At 37.5% G+C, this 27,041-nt stretch overlaps 2 long non-coding RNA genes across 3 annotated transcripts; one reads left to right on the top strand and one right to left on the bottom strand.

Moving 5' to 3' along the window:
- Positions 1-4,292: 4,292 nt before the first annotated feature.
- On the top strand, positions 4,293-6,275 carry LOC141377163 (uncharacterized). 2 transcript variants are annotated; one of them, XR_012389226.1, is made up of 6 exons: positions 4,293-4,343; positions 5,134-5,318; positions 5,403-5,507; positions 5,591-5,647; positions 5,739-5,868; positions 5,962-6,275. It is a non-coding gene; the product is annotated as an uncharacterized lncRNA (long non-coding RNA). The 2 variants fall into 2 exon arrangements; XR_012389225.1 differs by having other exon boundaries at positions 5,588-5,647.
- A 9,403-nt stretch (positions 6,276-15,678) lies between these two features.
- LOC141377018 (uncharacterized) lies at positions 15,679-16,690 on the bottom strand. Its single transcript, XR_012388772.1, has 3 exons — positions 16,128-16,690; positions 15,871-16,028; positions 15,679-15,743 (listed from the first exon to the last, which is right to left on the bottom strand). It is a non-coding gene; the product is annotated as an uncharacterized lncRNA (long non-coding RNA).
- Between the last annotated feature and the right edge of the window lie 10,351 nt (positions 16,691-27,041).

The raw sequence follows: 27,041 nt of genomic DNA, 5'->3' as shown, positions 1-27,041 counted from the left end.
CTCTGACTGAGTTTGCATTAATGCTTAATTTGAGCTCTCTGCTGGCTGGGAAAAGCTTATTCTGAGGTCTCATACAGCAAGTGATAAAAACAGCTTTAGCCACTAAAGGGCTTCATTCTTTTTGTTTTAGACAACATTTCATGCAATGTTGAACATGTTAAAGCAAGTTGCAAGTGAAAATCTGTGTCACTGACTGAGTTTTCATTACTGCTTAATTTGAGCTCTCTGCTGGCTGGGAAAAGCTTATTCTGAGGTCTCATACAGCAAGTGATAAAATCAGCTTCAGCCACTAAAAGGCCTCATTCTTTTTGTTTTAGACAACATTTCATGCAATGTTGAACATGTTAAAGCAAGTTGCAAGTGAAAATCTGTGTCTCTGACTGAGTTTGCATTACTGCTTAATTTGAGCTCTCTGCTCGCTGGGAAAAGCTTATTCTGAGCTCTAATTCACCAAGTGATAAAAACAGCTTCAGCCACTAGACAGCATCATTGTTTTTGTTTTAGACAGCATTGCATGCAGTGTTGAACATGTTAAAGCAAGTTGCAAGTGAAAATCTGTGTCTCTGACTGAATTTGCATTACTGCTTAATTTGAGCTCTCTGCTGGCTGGGAAAAGCTTAATCTGAGGTCTCATACAGCAAGTGATAAAATCAGCTTCAGACACAAAATTGCCTCATTCTTTTTGTTTTAGACAACATTTCATGCAATGTTGAACATGTTAAAGCAAGTTGCAAGTGAAAATCTGTGTCTCGGACTGAGTTTGCATTACTGCTTAATTTGAGCTCTCTGCTGGCTGGGAAAAGCTTAGTCTGAGCTCTAATTCACCAAGTGATAAAAACAGCTTCAGCCACTAAAACGCTTCATTCTTTTTGTTTTAGACAGCATTGCATGCAGTGTTGAACATGATAAAGCAAGTTGCAAGTGAAAATCTGTGTCTCTGACTGAGTTTGCATTAATGCTTAATTTGAGCTCTCTGCTGGCTGGGAAAAGCTTATTCTGAGGTCTCATACAGCAAGTGATAAAAACAGCTTCAGCCACTAAACATCATCATTCTTTATGTTTTAGACAGCATTTCATGCAGTGTTGAACATGTTAAAGCAAGTTGCAAGTGAAAATCTGTGTCACTGACTGAGTTTGCATTACTGCATAGTTTGAGCTCTCTGCTGGCTGGGAAAAGCTTATTCTGAGCTCCAGTTCACCAAGTGATAAAAACAGCTTCAGCCACTAAACAACATCATTCTTTTTGTTTTAAACAGCATTCCATGCAGTGTTGAACATGTTAAAGCAAGTTACAAGTGAAAATCTGTGTCTCTGACTGAGTTTGCATTACTGCCTAATTTGAGCTCTTTGCTGGCTGGGCAAAGCTTATTCTGAGCTCCAGTTCACCAAGTGATAAAAACAGCTTCATCCACAAAACAACATCATTATTTTTGTTTTAGCCAGCATTTCATGCAGTGTTGAACATGTTAAAGCAAGTTACAAGTGAAAATCTGTGTCACTGACTGAGTTTGCATTACTGCTTAATTTGAGCTCTCTGCTGGCTGGGAAAAGCTTATTCTGAGCTCCAGTTTACCAAGTGATAAAAACAGCTTCAGCCACTAAATAACATCATTCTTTTTGTTTTAGACAGCATTGCATGCAGTGTTGAACATGTTAAAGCAAGTTACAAGTGAAAATCTGTGTCTCTGACTGAGTTTGCCTTACTGCTTAATTTGAGCTCTCTGCTGGCTGGGAAAAACTTATTCTGAGCTCCAGTTCACCAAGTGATAAAAACAGCTTCAGCCACTAAACATTATCATTCTTTTTGTTTTAGACAGCATTTCATGCAGTGTTGAACATGTTAAAGCAAGTTGCAAGTGAAAATCTGTGTCACTGACTGAGTTTGCATTACTGCTTAATTTGAGCTCTCTGCTGGCTGGCAAAAGCTTATTCTGAGGTCTCATACAGCAAGTGATAAAATCAGCTTCAGCCACTAAAAGGCCTCATTCTTTTTGTTTTAGACAACATTTCATGCAATGTTGAACATGTTAAAGCAAGTTGCAAGTGAAAATCTGTGTCTCTGACTGAGTTTGCATTACTGCTTAATTTGAGCTCTCTGCTGGCTGGGAAAAGCTAATTCTGAGCTCCAGTTCCAACACGTTCTCACTCCCAACTCGTCATATACTGACGCTTGGTCAGGAACCCTCGGCGTAAGTTATTGACGCACAGGGTACCCCTTTAGCGTCATATTTAGACGTGCAGGGATTCCCTATAGAATATGTACCTGAGCCTGAGGCGTCATAGGGAGACGCTGGAGGCTCGTATAATTACCAATAGATGTCATCGCAATTTTTAAAACCTGATTTACGCCTATTATCGCAGTTTCCTTATTTTAAAAATATGTAATTTTTATTTTGTTCATGAAAAGCGTCTGTAAACTGGGTCGAAACTACTGTATGAATAAACTTCGGTCCACGTGACATCCCTTCACGGTGAGTTTAACGCCGCTCTGCTATTGGTCAAACTGCATCAGTGCTGAGTTCTCAGATGAGTTCAACTGTCAACATTAAATAGTGTGTTAATGCTGCATAATGTATTTTATTGGAGATTAGTTGGTGTTTATAAATATGTTATCATTTACTTCAAATTTAATGAGTGAAATTATACTCGGTTGCCCAGTTTAGGGTAACTATGCCTAATAAAACTTTGATTCATTCATATTATTTATTATTTTTTTACTTTAAAAAATATTACATTTCAAGTACTAAGTTTAAAAAATGTTTTTGGCTGATTTTTTCCATTTTAAATGATTTATTGAAGTTCGGGTCATTGTATGTGGCGATCTATTTTTTACAGTCTATGGTCGCGATCCCAAGGTTCATTGCGATCCCAAGGTTCACTGCGGTTTTCTACAAGGTAAGTAAAAAGTAAACGAATAAAGACGATTTGTTGATAAAGCATGTACTGTAAACTAGCGACGTTATCTAATTACATCAAGTTCATTTATTAAAAAAATACTTTTTCTTCACATATAACGTTGGTCATGCATAGCTTAGAACAATATATACATTTTAAGATGAGGAACAGTGTTACCAGATTGTTGTTTTCCACAATAGAATTCGTGCAAAATCTATATATAATATGCAATATACAACTCTAATAATACAAATGTATTCATAATTGTTTCAATATTAAAGCAAATCAAGTGTTTCCAAAGGTTTAAAGGCTACATTGTTAAAACAATTATTTTCCATGCCTTAAAACACACACACACACACACACACACACACACACACACACACTTACACACACACACACACACACATATATATATATATATATATATATATATATATATATATATATATATATATATATATATATATATATATATATATATATGTGTGTATATGTATATGTATATATGTATATGCATATGTATGTATATATATATATATATATATATATATATATATATATATATATATATATATATATATATATATATATATATATATATATATAAAACTTACAGGTGTAAATTATTAGGTGTTCATTGTTCAGATATGAATATTTTCTCTTTACTTTTTTCAGGTTCTTTAGATTACTTTAAAAATCCAATTTAGTTTTCTAATAAGCAAAAAGTAAAGTCACTTTACCAATGTCTATACGTTAAATTGCACTTGTCTCTCTCTCTCTATCTCTGTTAACACATTTGTATTTGTTTGATTAATTCTTGTGTCTTTCAGCCTGTTTCTGCCTATCACCATGAGTGATTCCTTGATACTCAGATTGATAATCAAGATCTCAATTATAACCTCAAGTATTGATGACAACTTGATGATCTGCTGGAAGCACCACCATGTAAAGAAGGCCAAGACCACTCTGGAATCAGTGAAGGGTTAGTGAAGTTTTTCATTGCATGTATTTTAAATATCTACATTGTTTAGGCATATATGATTGTATAAGATGAAATGCATGTATTCTTTCACTACTATTGTAATAACAGAAAGAGACGCATTAGTTTTACTATTACTATTGTTTATGCAAAACATTATAAACTACAGTATAAGCTCACAAAATATTGTGGCCTAACTGTTTAAAACTATTTGTTCTGGGTGTTGATAGTGGCCAACCATTTTTTTCTTTTTCAGAAAGTAATTTGTTTTGTCTGAATTTATGACACCTTATAGGCCATCAACTGTCCACATTGGGGTTTAGGAAATTAGAAGTCTGCTTATGCTGCTTGTCTACTAGTCTTAGGATAAGTTATAAATGTAAGTTTTTTGTGGTTTTTATCTGGTACAGCTCATAGGAACACCAATCTTCCCAACTGTGAGAGGGCCTTGCTCCAGTGACTGTTGGTGTGTACTTTAATGTTTCCATTAGTCCCTGGATCTGTAGACCTAGGTGACAGTGGGCTAGAGTAAAATTTTGGTTTTATTTAAACTAAGCCATACTGATGGCCTTTTTTATCTCACATTTGGTCATGCAAGTATTAATATATCCTAAAATATTTTTATAGTCTTTCCATTGGTGGAAAAGATGTTGGTATAATTATTTTTAATGGACTGCTAAGATCTCAGCAGACATTTTTCTGAGATATTCTTGAGTGGGAGTCTGTGCAATACAAGGTGGATAGTATTTGCAAGGAAGAGCCTTCATCTGTCCTGCTTCCACACTAGATATACTGCCAATTTAAGTAGATGTTAACCATAAGCATAACCATTTCAAGAATGAACGAGGTACTTTAAACTGTATGTGTTGAAACTAAATTAACAAGAAAATAGCTCTTTGATGTTCACCTAGTAAAATTAGATTAGAAGATAGAAACTGTTATGCACTTGTTCTGTACTGTTTCATTCCTTTTTCAAACACTGGCATTTTTGAAGGTGTATTTACAGCTAAGGATTAAGGATTGGCAGGAAGATTTGTGGACTACATCAACTAATGACACTACCTCCAAAGAGTTGCAAAAAGCTGTCCAAAGTTTCAGCACCATCTTTAAGCCTATGATTTTAGTGTGTTTCATGCCTAAGCACATGAGTTTAAATCTGAGATAGATGAACTATATGATTATCTTAAACTGATCTACAGGTAAATGCCAAAACTTATTGGTTTACTTTTTTTTTTTTTTTTGTATATGTTAACCAGGTGAAATGGAGTGAGGCATACCAGGATATGTGTGGTTTTACTCTTGGGAAGGAGGTTGAACAGTTCAATATTTCTTTTATAGGATGGGAGTGACCAGACATGCTACTGTAACTCTCATGGTCATGTGCTGGAATTAGCGGATATTCAACAATTTGGCCATCTCGCTGACCTGTTGATTTCAGAAGGTAACTGCATCCAGTAGAATTTGTTTTAGATGTTCAGTAACCTATTTAAATAGTATTGTGATTTTTGATTGCTTATTATTGTAGACTGCAACAGCTCTGCAAAGCAAGTTGCAAAACACAATCCATGGAACTGGCAGTGACCGGAAACCAATTGGAAGACTTTGGTCTGTGATGTAGAGGAGAGGGCAGGTGAGGAAATTATTATTAATATTACATGTAGTCATGAAATATTGTAAGTGTTACTATTATTGTTATTATTTTTTTTTCAGTAGCAGACGCAAAGACAACAAAAAACAGAAGTGATATGGATGTCTTCGTCATATGGCATGGTATGTACACTAGACTTCTGTCAGTGTTGATTCTTTAAAAGTTGACGTATAATCCTTGTAATACAACTTTCTTTTTATGAATATATTTCAGACTCTGTCGATCCAGCAACAAAGATGAGGGTGTTCAACATCATCCTGCTAGTCAGGATTCTTCAGGAGAAGCAGCGGATTATTGTGGCAGAGATGGCCAACCACTATAAATAATAATATAAAAAGTACTGGTATGTATTTGTATTTTTTGGCACATAAAGCATAAGGTTACCCAGTCCAAAGGATACTAATATATTTTAATGTTGTTGTGTTCTTCTTTTAAGATTCGGCATGTGGCCTAAACGAAGAGGGGTTAAAAGGTCTGTTGATCATCCTTCTCAGAAAGCAACAAAATAACTGAGAAATAAACAACAATACAATGGTGCAATCTAGAGACCTGCAAGGTACCTGCAAGTTTTGGCTGGAGCAGTAAACAGACATTTTTTTTTAAATAAAGCTCCAGCTGATGAGTATGACATTGACTGTGGATTTTCTTTTACTGTAATCCAGAAGAGGATGACCTTAACCCTGAATCTAAAGCATGTAATAAAATCTGTAAAAAAATAAATTTTCATCATCTATAACCAAATTGTTGTCTCTTTTTTTTTAAATACATAGATATGTACAGTATGTATGCATGCCTCTAAAATCAATCAGTGTTGTAAATGCCTAACTGCTAACAACATATAACAATTTGAGGAACTCTATATTAAAATAAAATTATAACATTAAATGGCATCAAGAGCTTTTAAAATATCAATTTTATGATACATTTTTATGATAAATTTAATTTTTGCATATACTTGGCCATAAAATGTATATTATTATGGTCAACTGCTCAGATACCTACAGCCAATATGTGGCTGAGTCAGGCAATCAGACTTCTACCACTGGAAAAATTAACCTATGATTTACATCAAAGATCTGATGTATTGATTTGGTCCTCATGGATTTTTCTAAAAAAATATATTATAATAATCTCCTTTTTATTTTTGTCTTTACTTTGAAACATTTGTATTCATTTGTTAGAATGTCTAACAAAAAACTGCTGTACTTGTTGTAAGATAACAGTGCCACTGTTGTTATGCTGAAAATTAATAATCTTTGTATAATGTTTTATTGAATGCAAGATAAAAAATAAAAATAATAAATATTTTCCTAGAGATGGATTGCGACTGGAAGAGCATCTGGTGCATAAAAACATGCTGGAAAAGTTAGCGGTTCATAGCACTGTGGCGACCCCTGGTTAATAAAGGGACTAAGCCAAAAAGAAAATTAATGAATGAAAATAAAATTTGTATTTTTGGTAGACATAAAACTTCACAGTAACTTATAAGTACAGCACAGAACTATTTTACTTCAAGTTTAGATAATTTAAAGGTTTGCATTTTTATTTTATTGGTTGTTGACTATGTATTTTAATCATTTGGAGGTTTGAACTATTCACAACATTTGAAAGGATATATTTTCGTCATTGTTACCTCATTTCTCACTATTTTCATGATTCTTACAATGCAGCAAATCTTACAACCATTTGATCATAAAGAAAATAATTAACAAATTAACCCACATCCAGGACAAAGACATTATGTGGTCATTATTAAACACAAGTTCATCCATTGTCATCAAAACATACTGTTACACAAACAGTTGAAGATTTAGAAAGTAAAAATAGTCAAATAAAGAGTGGTTGTCAAACAAATACATCTTGAAAAAGGTTATATTTATAAACATTTACATATTTTAAAAGAGCTTTTGTCCATATTTCAAATAAAGTGAAAACAATTAAACATCACATGATGATGTCACCGACTCGGTCCCAGTCATTCCCCTCGCTGACCAGCAGAGGTCACCATCTCCGGACTTCTAACCATTACGTCATCCTTCTCACTCAGATCCCAGCACACCTGTTCTCCATCTCACTAATGACCCACGTACCACATATAAGCAGCTCACACACACACTTCATTGCGAAGTCTTGTTTAGCCCCGGCCAGCATTTCTGAGCGTTCTATCCTGCCTGATCTCCCGTTTACCACTTCAACCCGTTCCTCGACTCTGCTCTGTCTTCTGCCTGCCCTTGACCTAAAGCCTGATTACACGGACTCTGATTCTTGCTGCCTGCCCCTGACTAAAGCCTGTATTACGGACTCTGAACCACGCTGCCTGCCCTTGACTCAAGCCTGGTAATCACTCTGCCTCTGTTATCTGCTAATCATCGTTGAGTTGTATGTTGTATGTTCGCACAACCGTGCGAGGTGTTGATGTTTAAGTGTGACTTAATAAATACTGCAAAATGGATCCCTCCGTGTCAGTCTCCCCGTTACAGAAGACTTCGCCCAACACGGATCCCGCAGCCATCCAGGTTTTGTCTCACGAAGTCACCACACAAGCTCAGGTATTGTCAACACACCAACAACAACTAACACACCTAACTCAGTTAACAGATGAACTGGTGAAATCCCTCCAAAACCTGCAAGCTGCTGCCACTGCGCAACCCACCGCCAACTACCCTCCAAGTCCACTTGTTGTTGCACAACCCCCGATGACTTCCGGAGTTCGATTGGCTTTTCCTGACAAGTTCTCAGGTAACCCAGCAAAATGTAAAGGCTTTCTATTGCAATGCAAACTGTTTATCGCCCAACAACCCCATCTGTTTAAGGACGAGAACGGGAAAATTGCTTTTGTGTGCTCACTGCTCACTGGGAAAGCGCTAAACTGGGCTACTGCAGTTTGGCCAGACAGTACCCCGATATTTCCCTCGTTTAATGACTTTCTCAAATGTTTCTGCACTGTGTTCGATCATCCGGAGGGTGGTCGTAACGCTGGCGAGGAGCTATTGTGTATCCAACAGGGAGATCGCTCCGCAGCTGAGTTCGGCCTGCAGTTCCGCACCTTGGCAGCGCAAACTGGCTGGGCTGATGATCCGCTTGTCATGCTCTACAGAAGGGCTCTAAAGCCAGAATTGCAGCGAGAGATGGCATGTCGTGACAATGGGAAAACACTGGATCAACTAATCGAGCTTTCCATAAGGTTAGACACTCTCCTCCGCACTCGCAATCCGCTCTGCTCAATTGCTTCCAGTCCTGTACCCCCTGAAATCTCCGCTGAACCCATGCAATTGGGTAGAACTCCGTCGTTCTCGCTCTTCTGGGTTCAGACGGGAAGAAATCACCTGTGCATTTACTGCGGACTTCCAGGTCATACGAAGGTTTTATGTCCCAACAAGCCTCTCCCTAAAACCCTCTCGGTGGGTGCAACCACTATGTTCACTACCACTAATAATGTTGTGAATCTACCTGTCACTTTGAGAAACGATGGAGATGAGATTGAGACTATGGCCATGATCGATTCAGGAGCCGCTGGTAACTTTATTGATTACACGTTTGCCACCACTCACTCCATTCCTTTAACCTCCTGTGATTCCTCCATAGCCATCACTGCTGTAGATGGGCGCCCTTTGGGAGAAGGACGTATAAAATTCCAGACCCTGCCAGTCTTGCTTCAAACAGGCTCTCTTCATGAAGAAGAAATTTCCCTTCTTGCCATCAACTCCCCTAAACACTCTGTGATTCTTGGGTTACCATGGCTACAACAGCATGACCCTCAAGTCTCTTGGAGAACTGGTGAGATCATAAAATGGAGCAATCAATGCTTTACCCAATGTCTGCATCCTGTTTTCCCTATCCAGATCAACACAATTAACAAGACCGAAGACTCTGAACTCCAGCATGTTCCTGATGCGTATCACGATCTAACTGAAGCATTCAATAAGCAGAAGGCTACTAAGCTCCCTCCTCATCGTGATAATGACTGTGCCATTGAGCTGCTACCCGGCACCACGCCCCCTCGTGGTCGCATCTTCCCTCTCTCACAACCTGAAACTGAGGCTATGAAGAAGTACATCTCTGAGGAGCTAGAGAAAGGATTCATTCGACCATCTACTTCTCCCGCTTCAGCAGGGTTTTTCTTCGTTAAGAAGAAGGATGGCAGCTTACGCCCTTGCATTGATTACCGAGGCTTAAATGAGATCACAGTCAAATACCGCTACCCATTACCATTGGTTCCTGCCGCCCTTGAACAACTCCGATCCGCCCAGTATTTCACTAAGTTGGACCTCCGTAGTGCCTATAACCTTATCCGCATACGACAGGGAGACGAGTGGAAAACCGGATTCTCTACAAGTGACGGCCACTATGAATATCTCGTTATGCCCTTCGGCCTAGCAAACAGTCCTTCTGTGTTCCAGGCATTTGTAAATGAGATATTTAGAGACATGCTCAACAAATGGGTCATAGTATATATTGACGACATCCTGGTCTATTCCAATTCGCTATCTGAGCATATCCAGCACGTTCGGGCAGTGCTCAAACGTCTCATTAAAAACCAGCTGTATGCAAAAAGCTCCAAGTGCGAATTCCACCAGACCTGCATCTCATTCCTTGGCTATATTATCAGTCCGGAAGGCGTGGCCATGGACCAACAAAAGGTTGACTCTGTGACACAATGGCCACAACCCGAAACCATCAGGCAACTACAACGATTCCTGGGCTTTGCTAACTTCTACAGACGCTTCATAAGGAACTTCAGTTCAGTCGCTGCCCCACTGACCGCCATGGTCAAAGCTAATAATGCTCGCCTTAAATGGAACCCCGACGCTGTCCGAGCATTTACCCAGTTAAAGACTCGCTTCTCCAGTGCACCTATTCTGCGTCATCCTGATCCCGAACAACCCTTTGTCATCGAAATTGACGCGTCAAACACTGGAATTGGAGCCATCCTGTCCCAGCGATCCCTAGTGAATAAGAAGCTCCATCCCTGTGCCTTCTATTCTCGCAAGCTTAACTCCGCTGAACGGAACTACGATGTGGGAAACCGAGAACTCCTCGCCATGAAAGCTGCGCTAGAGGAATGGAGGCACTGGCTTGAGGGCGCAAAACACCCTTTCATCGTTATCACTGATCACAAGAACCTAGAATACATCCGGTCTTGTAAACGTCTGAATCCTAGACAGGCAAGATGGGCGCTGTTTTTCACCCGATTTGACTTCCAAGTCACCTATATCCCTGGTTCAAAAAATATCAAAGCAGATGCTCTGTCCCGCCTCTCAGACGATGAGACCTCTGAAATCCCTGACGAGCCCATAATCAAAAGTCCTCTAATTGTCGCTCCCATCCAGTGGGATATAGATCAGGAGATCCTCCAAGCCGCCGAAAATAATCCTTCTCAGCAGTCCTGTCCGGAGAATAAAATCTTTGTTCCCCCGTCGCTTCGAGAAAGACTCATCTCCGAGGTACATGACCACCCCAGTTCCGGTCACCCAGGCAGCACAGCCACAGTGCAAATGATTCAATCCCGCTACTGGTGGTCATCCATACACAAGGACGTAATCAACTTCATTAACAAATGCTCACCCTGTCAGATGTCCAAACACTCCCGTCACCGTCCAGCTGGATTACTCTAACCCCTGGAGGTGCCACATCGTCCCTGGTCACACATCGCTATCGATTTCATCACCGATTTACCCATATCTCAGGGCAAAAACACCATCCTCACAGTAGTGGACCGATTTTCGAAATCCTGCCGCCTTATTCCCATTTCCAAACTGCCCACAGCCATGGAAACGGCTGAGTTACTCTGCGAGTGTGTGTTTCGGTACTATGGTCTCCCCGAAGACATTGTATCGGATAGAGGTCCCCAGTTTACATCCCGACTCTGGTCAGCATTCTTCAAAAATCTCCAAATCAACGTCAGCCTAACATCCGGCTATCATCCCCAATCCAACGGGCAGACAGAGCGCTTGAACCAAGAGATCGGTCGATTCCTCCGCACGTATTGTCACTCGACCCAGAACGAATGGGCCAAATTTTTGATGTGGGCAGAATATGCTCAGAACTCCCTCAGAAAGGCATCTACTGGATTAACCCCATTTCAATGCGTGCTGGGCTTCCAACCTCCGCTCTTTCCCTGGTCCGGCGAGACCTCTGAACTCCCTGCGGTGGATACCTGGTTTAAAAACTGCGAAGAGGTCTGGAACGCAGCTCATACTCACCTCTCTCACGCCATAAGACGTTTCAAGGAACAAGCCGATCGACACCGACGTCCTGGTCCCATGTATTCCCCAGGACAATGGGTATGGCTTTCCACCCGCGACTTACGCCTCAAGCTGCCCTGCAAGAAACTCAGTCCCAGGTACGTGGGTCCTTTCCAGATAGAAAGACAAATATCTCCTGTTTCGTTCAGACTGACACTCCCTAATCATTTTCGTATTTCCCCAACTTTCCATGTCTCTCTGCTCAAGCCTGCTGCTGGTCCAGCCGAGACGGATAGGGAGGTGGCAGCCGGTGAACAGGGTCCCCCGCCTCTCATGATCGATGGCGAAGAGGCTTACCAGATCCACGAGATCCTGAGATCCAGACACCGGGGCGGTCAACTCCAATATCTCGTTGATTGGGAGGGGTACGGTCCGGAGGAGAGATCTTGGATTAACCGCAAGGACATCCTCGACACCACACTACTGGAAGAGTTCCACTCACAACATCCGGAGATGCCGGCCCCTCGCCCCCGTGGAAGACCCCGGCGTCGAGAATTGCCTCACTTCAGGAGCCGTTCGTTGGGGGGGGGGCTCTGTCACCGACTCGGTCCCAGTCATTCCCCTCGCTGACCAGCAGAGGTCACCATCTCCGGACTTCTAACCATTACGTCATCCTTCTCACTCAGATCCCAGCACACCTGTTCTCCATCTCACTAATGACCCACGTACCACATATAAGCAGCTCACACACACACTTCATTGCGAAGTCTTGTTTAGCCCCGGCCAGCATTTCTGAGCGTTCTATCCTGCCTGATCTCCCGTTTACCACTTCAACCCGTTCCTCGACTCTGCTCTGTCTTCTGCCTGCCCTTGACCTAAAGCCTGATTACACGGACTCTTGATTCTTGCTGCCTGCCCCTGACTAAAGCCTGTATTACGGACTCTGAACCACGCTGCCTGCCCTTGACTCAAGCCTGGTAATCACTCTGCCTCTGTTATCTGCTAATCATCGTTGAGTTGTATGTTGTATGTTCGCACAACCGTGCGAGGTGTTGATGTTTAAGTGTGACTTAATAAATACTGCAAAATGGATCCCTCCGTGTCAGTCTCCCCGTTACAGATGACCATTAATGAAACACACTTCCAGAATTCTGAACTCATAATATTTGTGATGAACATAGATTACTATTGCTAATAACTTGTGATTAAAGAGGATACTAATGTTTAGCTTATTTTCCAGCTTATTTTTTTTTTTTTACCACAACTGTACATGTGACAATACAATTTCTTGTCCATGTTGAAGATAATACATCTACATAGGTTAACTGCCCTTTTACTCAAAGGGGATGAGTAGAGCCCCGTAGAAAAGGAAAAAGTATTCACATTTCAAACGAGAAATGAGTGAGAGAATATCAGCAAGACTATTACCTATGCTATGTTCAATAAATAATGTTGGATATAATAGTCTGATATATACTGATCAAGTCAATAAAAGCTGTTTTAAAAAAATACTCATTGTAAAATAACAAATTTATGCCTGGCTTTCATATATGTCATAAATATATGCACAATGACCTTATTCAGATAGTCATTAGTTCATTAAAAATTGTATTTATTCCATTTTATTAAAAAAAGTCTTTAAACTACATTACCCACAATCCTTTGTCACTGTATAGATGGGACGGGAAAGACATGGCGGTACAAAATGTAGTTCATTGAAAGGTGTAGTTAGGGTTAAGTTTAGGGTTGCGATCTTGGTTAATCGGTAAGTATTTGAAACACAGCGATAACTCATTGATAAAGGACACTGTTAGTAAAGTGGCAAAGTTAGCAAAACATAGTTAGCAACACGAAGGATCTTTTAATTTGGTTTTGAAGTTCACAACGTCGCAATCTACGTCACACTTTGTCTCTATTTGGTAATCTTCCGGCTGAAGGTAGATTATTATAACCTTATAATATAACTTAAATATCAAAATCTGTATTAATATTACTATTAATAATATTATTATACTGATGTGCAAAATGATCATAGTAAAACCAGATCATAGGCAGTATACAAAATTTGAAACGAATAATAAAATAAAAGTTTTATGTTTGAAAACATTTTCAGCATTTCCTGTAACTAAACTCTGCATCATGTAGATATACAAATATAAATATATGTCAAACTTAAATGACAAATATAGTGCCCATTAAATAGTAAAAATAGTAGTTCATTGTAAATGAGTATGCAAATAAACACACTACATTTTTAATGAAACATTTATCATTTATTTATAATGCCACAAAAAACAAAAATCACGCAAACATGCAAAAATATATATTTTATAACAATTTTTAATGCAATAACATATTACCATACATATATAAATGATTAAAAAATATTATAATTGAAGGAAATGTATATTTTTTATTATTATTATTATATTTATTTTGTGATATTTATTCATGTCATACATCTGTTATGTCAAGTTCAAGTAAAACTGCACTGCAAAAAATCTTTTCAAATGATGCCTTTGGAAATGCCATTATAATAAACAGCTTGCACAACAACAACAAGTCAAGTTCATGACAAATGCAAATTATGTTTATAATAACAACTTTTTTAACTTAAACATCAAAAGTATTTACTGAAGAATAGCAAAAACAATTTATACAAAACACTGAGAACCAAAGTGTGCTTGGTGAGTCCAGGTGTTTATGCTGACTAGACTGTCATATTGCAATCCGGTTAGCATGAGGAGACTTGGGCGTAAAGTGTCAGGAATTCCTGGAGGGCTCCCAGGTGTTAATTCCAGGTCTTGCCACTGTAAAGTATTAGAAGTGCACAATATCATTACTGAACAAAGAATGATGGTTAGGTTTCATTTAGAAAGTTCAGGGATATTTATTTATATATGTAGTGTCATTAATAATAATAGGTTAAACATTTCTAGCATGTTTCCATGTATTCCAAGTAGATCTGTCAGTTCTACACTCAGAGATCAGGATAGTGACTGCACTTCTCATTATGAACACCCTTATCCTTCTCAAACATTTTTATCACCACTGATGTCCACTGCTGTAATTTTCATTGAAGGGAATGCTGACACAAATTCCAGCATGTTTTTTAAATAGCAGAATATGGGTATTATTGGGCCAAAACCTTAAAAAATATAAGATGCAAGATTTGAATCTTGATGAACATTGTTAATTTAATTCTTGCAATTTAAAACACACATCTCATGTTTGACTCATCAATTATATGAAAACTACAACAGCATACTGTGCTCCACCCTAAAAATATTTCTAAATTATAACAAGCTTATTGCTTTACATGGCTAAAAATTTATTGTATGCCTGCATGATTCACTGCTATTACTGTAACCCATTACACTCTTAACCCAAACTAGTTGACTTTATTAGAAAACTGCATAGAAACCTGTTGCCTTAAACCCTTTATGTTTTTACACAACTAAACTAAAACAGCCCTCATCAACTAAAACATTGTTTTTACAATGTAGTGAAAGTAAACAGCCCTCTTTAAATTAACTTAGAACCTTTACAATCTTCTTGGACTTACAGTAATATTTTAATTCAAGTACGGCTGTTAAGTTGTACCTTGTATAAAATGTAAGGGGTTTCTATACAATTTTCTAGTAAAGTCAATTAGATTGGGTTAAAGGAATAGTTCACTATTTACTCTCCCTCAAGTGGTTGTAAACCTTTTTTAAAAACTTCCAAGTTACTTTGTGTTGAACATAAAATAGGTTTTTTGAAGAAAGCTGGAAAGCTGAAATCATTGACATATATAGTAGGAAAAAACAAATACTATAGAAGTTAATGTTTGCAGGTTTTCATCTTTCTTTAAAATATATATTTTAGTGTTTAAGTGAAGAAAGCAACTCAGACATATTTGGAACAAGTGAAGTATGAGTCATTAATGACAGAATTTTCATTTTTGGATGAATCTTTTTAAGAGTATACTGAAAGAAATGTCCTACTCAATGAAGCTAACTTCAGCTGCATGTGTAGCCCCATGAGTACTTATCTAGAAATCAAAACAATGATCACATCAGTCCCATTTTAGGCCCTTTATATCATATTGACCACAGAATAGACTACTTAGTGTTGCAATAAAATATATATATATTTTTTTTAATAAAACTATGACTTACCACACAATACAAGACAAACAGTGAATTTTCAGCTCTGCCTTTGCTGTACACAAGATGAGGTTCCAGCTTTAAAATGGCACCATAACACTGATCATGAGTGGGGCGGTTGTGCTGCTCTGTGGGGTTGTGACTGTTCAAATGCAGTGCTGTGAAGAGTTCTTTGTTAAAAGAAAGTACATTCTTTTTAAAATCTGTACATATTAACAAAGAAAATACAATGATTTTATCTAATGATTAATTCTGAACAAAAACCTTACCCTTAGTCAAGATGAATTCATATGTCAAAAGTTTCTGCATCTGAAATAAATAAAAACAGATGTGACATTAGTTAAACCCACTTAACTACTAGATACATCAGTACTGCATTAAGCAGTTGTAAAGTAATGTAAGTGTAGTCCAAAATGATCCTTAATCTGTTTAAGACAATGATTTAAAAAAACGTTGCTTGTGTTAAAAACAATCCAGCCACTTGTAATACATATGATCAATGGTAAATTTCTGAGAAGGTGCCAGGTAATCCATGAGTTTTACCATTACCATCATGACTGACATAATATTTGACAATGAAGACAGCTTGTTGTGCCTCTTTACCACAATTTAGAGATGATAGATTCTTTCTTTTATTAAATAAATTGGTAAAGGCCAAATTATACTGGTAATAGTGTATGATATTCATTATGTGACATACATCAGCTTAAGTTACACTTGAGCTTTTGTTATGCTTCAAATACTTTTACTTGAAATGGGTAAATTTACTACTGAAATAAGGGCATAATCAATTACATGCCCAGCAGTTTTGCTTTTCTCAACAGACTTATACCATATTATAAAAAATAAATAATAAAAAAATATATACAGTTTATATATATATATATATGTGTGTGTGTGTGTGTGTGTGTGTGTGTGTGTGTGTGTGTGTGTGTGTGTGTGTGTGTGTGTGTGTGTGTGTGTGTGTGTGTGTGTGTGTTTTAAGGCATGGAAAATAATTGTTTTTACAATGTAGCCTTTAAAACTTTGAAAACACTTGATTTGCTTTAATATTGAAACAATTATGAATACATTTGTATTATTAGAGTTGTATATTGCATATTATATATAGATTTTGCACGAATTCTATTGTGGAAAACAACAATCTGGTAACACTGTTCCTCATCTTAAAATGTATATATTGTTCTAAGCTATGCATGACCAACGTTATATGTGAAGAAAAAGTATTTTTTTAATAAATGAACTTGATGTAATTAGATAACGTCGCTAGTTTACAGTACATGCTTTATCAACAAATCGTCTTATTTTGTTTACTTTTTACTTACCTTGTGGAAAACCGCAGTGAACCTTGGGATCGCAATGAACCTTGGGATCGCGACCATAGACTGTAAAAAATAGATCGCCACATACAATGACCCGAACATCAATAAATCATTTAAAATGAAAAAGATCAGCCAAAAACATTTTTTAAACTTAGTACTTGAAATGTAATATTTTTTAAAGTAAAAAAAAATAAATAAATAATATGAATGAATAGTTCAAAGTTTTATTAGGCATAGTTACCCTAAACTGGGCAACCGAGTATAATTTCACTCTTTAAATTTGAAGTAAATGATAACATATTTATAAACACCAACTAATCTCCAATAAAATATATTATGCAGCATTAACACATTATTCAATGTTGACAGTTGAACTCATCTGAGAACTCAGCGCTGATGCAGTTTGACCAATAGCAGAGCGGCGTTAAACTCACCGTGAAGGGATGTCACGTGGACCGAAGTTTATTTATACAGTAGTTTCGACCCAGTTTACAGACGCTTTTCATGAACAAAATAAAAATTACATATTTTTAAAATAAGAAAATTGCGATAATAGGCGTAAAATCAGGTTTTAAAAATTGCGTTGACATCTATTGGTAATTATACGAGCCTCCAGCGTCTCCCTATGACGCCTCAGGCTCAGGTACATATTCTATAGGTAATCCCTGCATGTCTAAATATGACGCTAAAGGGGTACCCTGTGCGTCAATAACCTACGCCGAGGGTTCCTGACCAAGCGTCAGTATATGACGAGTTGGGAGTGAGAACGTGTTGCCAGTTCACCAAGTGATAAAAACAGCTTCAGCCACTAAACATCATCATTCTTTTTGTTTTAGACAGCATTTCATGCAGTGTTGAACATGTTAAAGCAAGTTGCAAGTGAAAATCTGTGTCACTGACTGAGTTTGCATTACTGCTTAATTTGAGCTCTCTGCTGGCTGGGAAAAGCTTACTTTGAGCTCTAATTCACCAAGTGATAAAAACAGCTTCAGCCACTAAAAGGCTTCATTCTTTTTGTTTTAGACAACATTTCATGCAATGTTAAACATGTTAAAGCAAGTTGCAAGTGAAAATCTGTGTCTCTGACTGAGTTTGCATTACTGCATAATTTGAGCTCTCTGCTGGCTGGGAAAAGCTTATTCTGAGCTCCAGTTCACCAAGTGATAAAAACAGCTTCAGCCACTAGACAGCATCATTCTTTTTTGTTTTAGACAGCATTGCATGCAGTGTTGAACATGTTAAAGCAAGTTGCAAGTGAAAATCTGTGTCTCTGACTGAGTTTACATTACAGCTTAATTTGAGCTCTCTGCTGGCTGGGAAAAGCTTATTCTGAGGTCTCATACAGCAAGTGATAAAAACAGCTTCAGCCACTAAACATCATCATTATTTATGTTTTAGACAGCATTTCATGCAGTGTTGAACATGTTAAAGCAAGTTGCAAGTGAAAATCTCTGTCACTGACTGAGTTTGCATTACTGCTTAATTTGACCTCTCTGCTGGCTGGGAAAAGCTTATTCTGAGGTCTCATACAGCAAGTGATAAAATCAGCTTCAGCCACTAAAAGGCCTCATTCTTTTTGTTTTAGACAACATTTCATGCAATGTTTAACATGTTAAAGCAAGTTGCAAGTGAAAATCTGTGTCACTGACTGAGTTTGCATTACTGCTTAATTTGAACTCTCTGCTGGCTGGGAAAAGCTTATTCTGAGCTCCAGTTTACCAAGTGATAAAAACAGCTTCAGCCACTAAACAACATCATTCTTTTTGTTTTAGACAGCATTTCATGCAGTGTTGAACATGTTAAAGCAAGTTGCAAGTGAAAATCTGTGTCTCTGACTGAGTTTGCATTACTGCTTAAGTTGACCTCTCTGCTGGCTGGGAAAAGCTTATTCTGACGTCTCATACAGCTAGTGATAAAATCAGCTTCAGCCACTAAAAAGCCTCATTCTTTTTGTTTTAGACAACATTTCATGCAATATTGAACATGTTAAAGCAAGTTGCAAGTGAAAATCTGTGTCTCTAACTGAGTTTGCATTACTGCTTAATTTGAGCTCTCTGCTGGCTGGGAAAAGCTTATTCTGAGGTCTCATACAGCAAGTGATAAAATCAGCTTCAGCCACTAAAAGGCCTCATTCTTTTTGTTTTAGACAACATTTCATGCAAAGTTGAACATGTTAAAGCATGTTGCAAGTGAAAATCTGTATCTCTGACTGAGTTTGCATTACTGCTTAATTTGAGCTCTCTGCTGGCTGGGAAAAGCTTATTCTGAGCTCCAGTTCACCAAGTGATAAAATGTTGCAAGTGAAAATCTGTATGTTGCAAGTGAAAATCTGTATCTCTGACTGAGTTTGCATTACTGCTTAATTTGAGCTCTCTGCTGGCTGGGAAAAGCTTATTCTGAGCTCCAGTTCACCAAGTGATAAAAACAGCTTCAGCCACTAAACATCATCATTCTTTATGTTTTAGACAGCATTTCATGCAGTGTTGAACATGTTAAAGCAAGTTGCAAGTGAAAATCTGTGTCACTGACTGAGTTTGCATTAATGCTTAATTTGAGCTCTCTGCTGGCTGGGAAAAGCTTATTCTGAGGTCTCATACAGCAAGTGATAAAATCAGCTTTAGCCACTAAAAGGCCTCATTCTTTTTGTTTTAGACAGCATTTCATGCAAAGTTGAAAATGTTAAAGCATGTTGCAAGTGAAAATATGTGTCTCTGACAGAGTTTGCATTACTGCTTAATTTGACCTCTCTGCTGGCTGGGAAAAGCTTATTCTGAGGTGTCATACAGCTAGTGATAAAAACAGCTTTAGCCACTAAAGGGCTTCATTCTTTTTGTTTTAGACAACATTTCATGCAATGTTGAACATGTTAAAGCAAGTTGCAAGTGAAAATCTGTGTCACTGACTGAGTTTGCATTACTGCTTAATTTGAGCTCTCTGCTGGCTGGGAAAAGCTTATTCTGAGGTCTCATACAGCAAGTGATAAAATCAGCTTCAGCCACTAAAAGGCCTCATTCTTTTTGTTTTAGACAACATTTCATGCAATGTTGAACATGTTAAAGCAAGTTGCAAGTGAAAATCTGTGTCTCTGACTGAGTTTGCATTACTGCTTAATTTGACCTCTCTGCTCGCTGGGAAAAGCTTATTCTGAGCTTTAATTCACCAAGTGATAAAAACAGCTTCAGCCACTAGACAGCATCATTGTTTTTGTTTTAGACAGCATTGCATGCAGTGTTGAACATGTTAAAGCAAGTTGCAAGTGAAAATCTGTGTCTCTGACTGAATTTGCATTACTGCTTAATTTGAGCTCTCTGCTGGCTGGGAAAAGCTTAATCTGAGGTCTCATACAGCAAGTGATAAAATCAGCTTCAGCCACTAAAATGCCTCATTCTTTTTGTTTTAGACAACATTTCATGCAATGTTGAACATGTTAACGCAAGTTGCAAGTGAAAATCTGTGTCTCTGACTGAGTTTGCATTACTGCTTAATTTGAGCTCTCTGCTGGCTGGGAAAAGCTTATTCTGAGCTCTAATTCACCAAGTGATAAAAAACAGCTTCAGCAACTAAACAGCATCATTCTTTTTGTTTTAGACAGCATTTCATGCAGTGTTGAACATGTTAAAGCAAGTTGCAAGTGAAAATCTCTGTCACCGACTGAGTTTGCATTACTGCATAATTTGAGCTCTCTGCTGGCTGGGAAAAGCTTATTCTGAGCTCCAGTTCACCAAGTGATAAAAACAGCTTCAGCCACTAAACAACATCTTTCTTTTTGTTTTAGACAGCATTGCATGCATTGTTGAACATGTTAAAGCAAGTTGCAAGTGAAAATCTGTGTCTCTGACTGAGTTTGCATTACTGCTTAAGTTGACCTCTCTGCTGGCTGGGAAAAGCTTATTCTGAGCTCCAGTTCACCAAGTGATAAAAACAGCTTCAGCCACTAAACAACATCATTTTTTTTTGTTTTAGACAGCATTTCATGCAGTGTTGAACATGTTAAAGCAAGTTGCAAGTGAAAATCTGTGTCTCTGACTGAGTTTGCATTACTGCTTAATTTGACCTCTCTGCTGGCTGGGAAAAGCTTATTCTGAGGTCTCATACAGCAAGTGATAAAAACAGCTTCAGCCACTAAACATCATCATTCTTTATGTTTTAGACAGCATTTCATGCAGTGTTGAACATGTTAAAGCAAGTTGCAAGTGAAAATCTCTGTCACTGACTGAGTTTGCATTACTGCATAATTTGAGCTCTCTGCTGGCTGGGAAAAGCTTATTCTGAGCTCCAGTTCACCAAGTGATAAAAACAGCTTCAGACACTAAACAACATCATTCTTTTTGTTTTAGACAGTATTTCATGCAGTGTTGAACATGTTAAAGCAAGTTGCAAGTGAAAATCTGTGTCACTGACTGAGTTTGCATTACTGCTTAATTTGAGCTCTCTGGCTGGGAAAAGCTTATTCTGAGGTCTCATACAGCAAGTGATAAAATCAGCTTTAGCCAATAAAAGGCCTCATTCTTTTTTGTTTTAGACAACATTTCATGCAATGTTAAACATGTTAAAGCAAGTTGCAAGTGAAAATCTGTGTCTCTGACTGAGTTTGCATTACTGCTTAATTTGACCTCTCTGCTGGCTGGGAAAAGCTTATTCTGAGCTCCAGTTCACCAAGTGATAAAAACAGCTTCAGCCACTAAACAACATCATTTTTTTTTTTTTTGTTTTAGACAGCATTTCATGCAGTGTTGAACATGTTAAAGCAAGTTGCAAGTGAAAATCTGTGTCTCTGACTGAGTTTGCATTACTGCTTAATTTGAGCTCTCTGCTGGCTGGGAAAAGCTTATTCTGAGGTCTCGTACAGCAAGTGATAAAAACAGCTTCAGCCACTAAACATCATCATTCTTTATGTTTTAGACAGCATTTCATGCAGTGTTGAACATGTTAAAGCAAGTTGCAAGTGAAAATCTCTGTCACTGACTGAGTTTGCATTACTGCATAATTTGAGCTCTCTGCTGGCTGGGAAAAGCTTATTCTGAGCTCCAGTTCACCAAGTGATAAAAACAGCTTCAGCCACTAAACAACATAATTCTTTTTGTTTTAGACAGCATTTCTCACAGTGTTGATTATGTTAAAGCAAGTTGCAAGTGAAAATCTGTGTCTCTGACTGAGTTTGCATTACTGCTTAATTTGACCTCTCTTCCGGGAGAGAAAATCTTATGCTTAGGTCTAATCCAGCAAGTGATAAAAACAGCTTCAGCCACTAAAAAGCATCATTCTTTTTGTTTTAGACAACATTTCATGCAGTGCTGAACATGTTAAAGCAAGTTGCAAGTGAAAATCTGTTTATCTGCATGAGTTTACATTACTGCTTATTTTGACCTTTCTGCTGGCTGCTAAAAGCTCATTTTGACATCTAGTGCAGCAAGTGATAAAAACAGCTTCAGCCACTAAAAAGCATCATTCTTTATGTTTTAGACAACATGTCATGCAGTGTTGAACATGTTGAAGCAAGTTGCAAGTGAAAATCTGTCTGACTGAGTTTGCATTACTGCTTATTTTGACCTCTCTGTTTGTTGGGAAAAACTCATTTTGACGTCTAATGCAGCAAGTGATAAAAACAGCTTCAGCCACTAAACAGCATCATTCTTTTTGTTTTAGACATTATTTTATGCAGTGTTGAACATGTTAAAGCAAGTTGAAAGTGAAAATCTGTTTATCTGACTGAGTTTGCATTACTGCTTATTTTGACCTCTCTGCTGGCTGGGAAATGCTCATTTTGACGTCTAATGCAGCAAGTAATAAAAACAGCTTCAGCCAGTAAAAACCATCATTCTTTTTTTAGACAACATTTTATGCAGTGTTAAACATGTTAAAGCAAGTTGCAAGTAAAAACAACTGTATCTGACTGAGTTTGCAATAGTGTTTATTTTGAGCTCTCTGCTGGCTGTGAAAAGCTAATTTTCAAGCCTAATACAGCAAGTGATAAAAACAACTTCAACCACTAAAAAGCATCATTCTTTTTGTTTTAAAATACATTACATGCAAGTATTTTGCATGTTATAACACGTTGCCAGTCAAATTTAGTCAAAAAGTATTGAGGAGAAAGTGAGACAATGCATTGATGATAAGTTAAATTTCTCTGCAGCCATCTCTGTGTTTTCTTTGGTTCCTTTTATGTTTTTAACATTGAGTATCAGGAGTCAACCAATGTCAATGTCACAGAGCTAATTAAAAGGTAAAGATATCGACGAGATGCATTTAAAGGCACAAATATTCACACAGAGCAACCAAATTATCACAATCATTTTTATAACTTGGTGTATGATTATTCTAATTTGCCTAGTTTAGCCTATAGTTAAGCTTTTAAATTGCACTTTGCTGAATATTAGTATTTTGCTAAATAACTAGTAAAAATGTGTTATTTAAAAAATATCTTAAACAGCACATACATACATTTTTGCAGACTCAATGAATTTGTCTGGAAAACTTCAAATGAAGTAGGTAAAAGTGGCATTAACAGTATAGTATAAATGCTTTCCTAAATAAATGTATTAATCAGGTTATTTTATTTATTTATTTATTTTTATTACTACAGGTTTGGAACAACATGAGAATCAGATTATTTATTATTATTATTATTATTATTATTATTATTATTTTATTTTGTTTGCTTTGGATGAAGTTTTTATATTTTTATTGTTTTTATTCAATGATATGTGCATGATTGTTATAAATGTAGGCAATTCCTTTGAAAATATGCTATGCACCAGGGGTGTCAACTCCTGGAGGGCCGCAGCCCAGCAGAATTTAGTTCCAGCCCTGCTTCAACACACTACCTTTAGATTTAGTTTGATCAGGTGTGTTTAATTAGTATAACTGCACTGTTACTCTGTAGATTGTGCAGTAAATAGCTGTAAAAAAAACAATGATTTAGGCATCACCACACACTCCCACAGGCTGTCCGTCTTATTCTAAACACAAAGGTGTTAGAAAGAGTTTTCAGAAAATGCTGGCCCTTTAAGGGAGTCAGGTGTTTGATTTGTTTACTGCTGTGTGCTCTATTCTCTGTCCATCAATTCAGATGTAGATTCTGATATGTTTTAGGCTTTAAATAAAAAATCTACAATAAGTAAAATGTGTTCAAATGTTTTTGAGGGTTTATAAAATAAGGCTGTGTTTTAAGTTATATTGTTGTTATCTTGAACTGTGTACTTGAAGGCTACATTGATAGCTAGTTAGCCTCTCCTCATATAACTTCTTACATTACTTTTGTTTAAGTATATGTATTTATTGGATATTGCATATTCCCATAATGTGCAGATGCTAACAGTTGTCTGTATCTTTCTGGGAACTAAGCCAAAATTAAATTCCATCATCTCTGTAACTTAACATGTGCACATCATCACAGGGAATCACAAAAACATGATACACATAGCCATCCACACACAAAAGCTCCCCTGTCCAGTCCCAGGTTGTGAGTTTGTTCCTAAGTATTTTTCAGAGCAGTGTTTTCACCTATGAATTTATATTCCTGATTGTGTGGGCCAGAGCTGGGCCAGAGAAAAAGGTTAAATGTCCCTCCTAGCTGGGATGTTAATGAAATTATATAATTAAAAACCAAAGAATATAACTTTTCAGTTATACGTAGATTATTGTTAATTTGGAATTAGTTGATAGAAATTTATATTTCCACAGTTCCCCCTTTGAGAGTTATTTAAAAACTCTCACAAAAAAATATAAATTTATAAGCCTTCCTAAATCCATTCAATGGCTTCTGTTTGATAACAGAAGCCCCATCTTCCAGTCATGTAACTTGGAAAAAGTTACAGGCACATTTAACTTATTCTGTGTCATTTCAATATCTACGTAGATGTAAGTGTAGATTTCTAAACTGTTCACACGTTTATGACAATCAGTTGTAATGTCATAAATCCTACATGATGACACAAAAAATCATGTAGTTAAACTGCAGATCTTCTGAAAGTCCATGGCTTGTGAATAGTGTTCAGCCTTTTGTGAGGTTTGTTTCTTGTGGTTCTTCTCCAGCACAGAGTTGATCTGATGACTTCCTGTCATTTCTGGATCTCTGTAGTGATGCTCTGGTTCAGAGTGTTTCTGAGAAGATGCAGTGTTTGTGTTTACCTGCACACAAGAAAACAAGGAAACAGCAGACCAGCAGTATTCATGCATACACTTGTATGATCATACAGTTCATGTGTCTAGTTATTCAGGTGATCGTATAGTGGTTGTGTTAAGTTGGTGATCGTATAGTGTTGTGTATTTTCTGTCTCCTAATCTTAAAGTTATGACACCTATAAAACAGTGAGGTGAGGATGGGGGGAGAAAAACAAAAAAGAAAAGGGAGTCTTCACCACAGGGTGCGGCCCCTGAAGCCTGTTGCTTTCAGTTCTGCCCTGGGCTCCTCACTGGTTTGTGTGTCCTGTTCCGTCCCTGAGTGTGGTGGGCAAACTTTAAAATGTGAGACACAAACTATCATTCAATAAATATCAGTCCTATCAGACATCATAACATTGAATGGGTAGTGATTGAAAATATGTGTTAAAACACATTCAAGGCTGTAAGTGGACTTAAGCAGAGTTCCCTAATAAAAAGGAAAAAGTTTCCTTTGTGACTTTTTACAAAGAGTCTTTCATCTTAATTGTAAATGAACTGGGACATTAAGCACTCACAGCCAAAAATGGTTAGCATCTTTGTGGACAGCTCAATGGATTTAGTGATGAGGGGAGGGGTATGTTGAGGGCATTTAGCAAACTGTTCAGAAGTTGATTTACCCTGTTCATCTCTTTAAAGTTCTTTTTATTCTTTCTACACTCCCTCATCCAATGTCCTTTTTTACCACAGTAATGACAACAGATATTTTTCCTAAGACATTTGTGATTTGATGTCTTTTCTTTGTTGACCTTAGAGGCGGCTGCTTCAAATCTGACTCTGTCTTTGATGTAAGAGTCTCTTTCCCACAAAGCTAAACTGTTCAGATTATTTCTGAGAGTGGTGGAAGACCAGGTGATATTAAGAAATGGCAAAGGTTGTCTGTATTCAGTTGCAAGGCCATCTGACCAGATGCGGACTAGGGGTCCCTTGTCATTTAGCACACTGTCCGAATTATCAGCTAATCCACTGTAAACAATGTTTATTAGAGCTTTCAAAACACCCTCTCTCAAATCATCCTTACTGGCATGTTGTAATTTAGAGGTCACAGTATGCTCAAAACTGTTGAATTCAGATTCAGTGAGAATTTGAGACATTAGCTGGGTGACTTCTGTTAATGACATGTCATAAAGACGCATTTTGCTGATTAGTGCTCTGCTAAACTCTGAAAAATTTGTGCGTGCTGATGGTAAGCTTTGAGACAGTCTGTCTATTTCTTTAGGTCCTAGTGTTCTGGAAACTGTTTGAATTTGAACAACAGAAGTGTTGTTGTGTGAACTCTCAGTTCTCTTAGATCTTCTGGCACCACAAACCTCCACTGAACCTATGAGCAAATCACTATCTGATTGGATGGAAATGTCTGTTTCAGAGACAATTTGTAAGTCAGGATGTTTATTATCAGGCTGACTAACCTCCTCAATGTCAGATTTTGATTTCTTGAGGTTCAGTTGTTTTGTTAATGAGGTTATCTTAGCATGAAGCTCTTGGATCTGTTTTTCAAATTCTGATTTAGCTTGAGCTTGTTGTTTAGCTCGAGATAAATTGAATTCCCTGTAGCAGCAGATAATGCCTTTTACATTGTTTTTGCGAATGCATGCATCAAGCACTTTCTTACATTCTTCTAATGTCCAAACATCATCTGGGTCAATGCTAAATTTCTTTGTCAAATTTAGTCTGACTGACTCTGTTATTGAGTCCATGTGT

Source organism: Danio rerio, chromosome 13, assembly GCF_049306965.1.
Source record: "Danio rerio strain Tuebingen ecotype United States chromosome 13, GRCz12tu, whole genome shotgun sequence".
Classification (NCBI taxonomy): Eukaryota; Metazoa; Chordata; class Actinopteri; order Cypriniformes; family Danionidae; genus Danio; species Danio rerio.
Note: the sequence above shows the minus strand (reverse complement) of the source record. Positions and strands in the feature narration are given on the sequence as shown.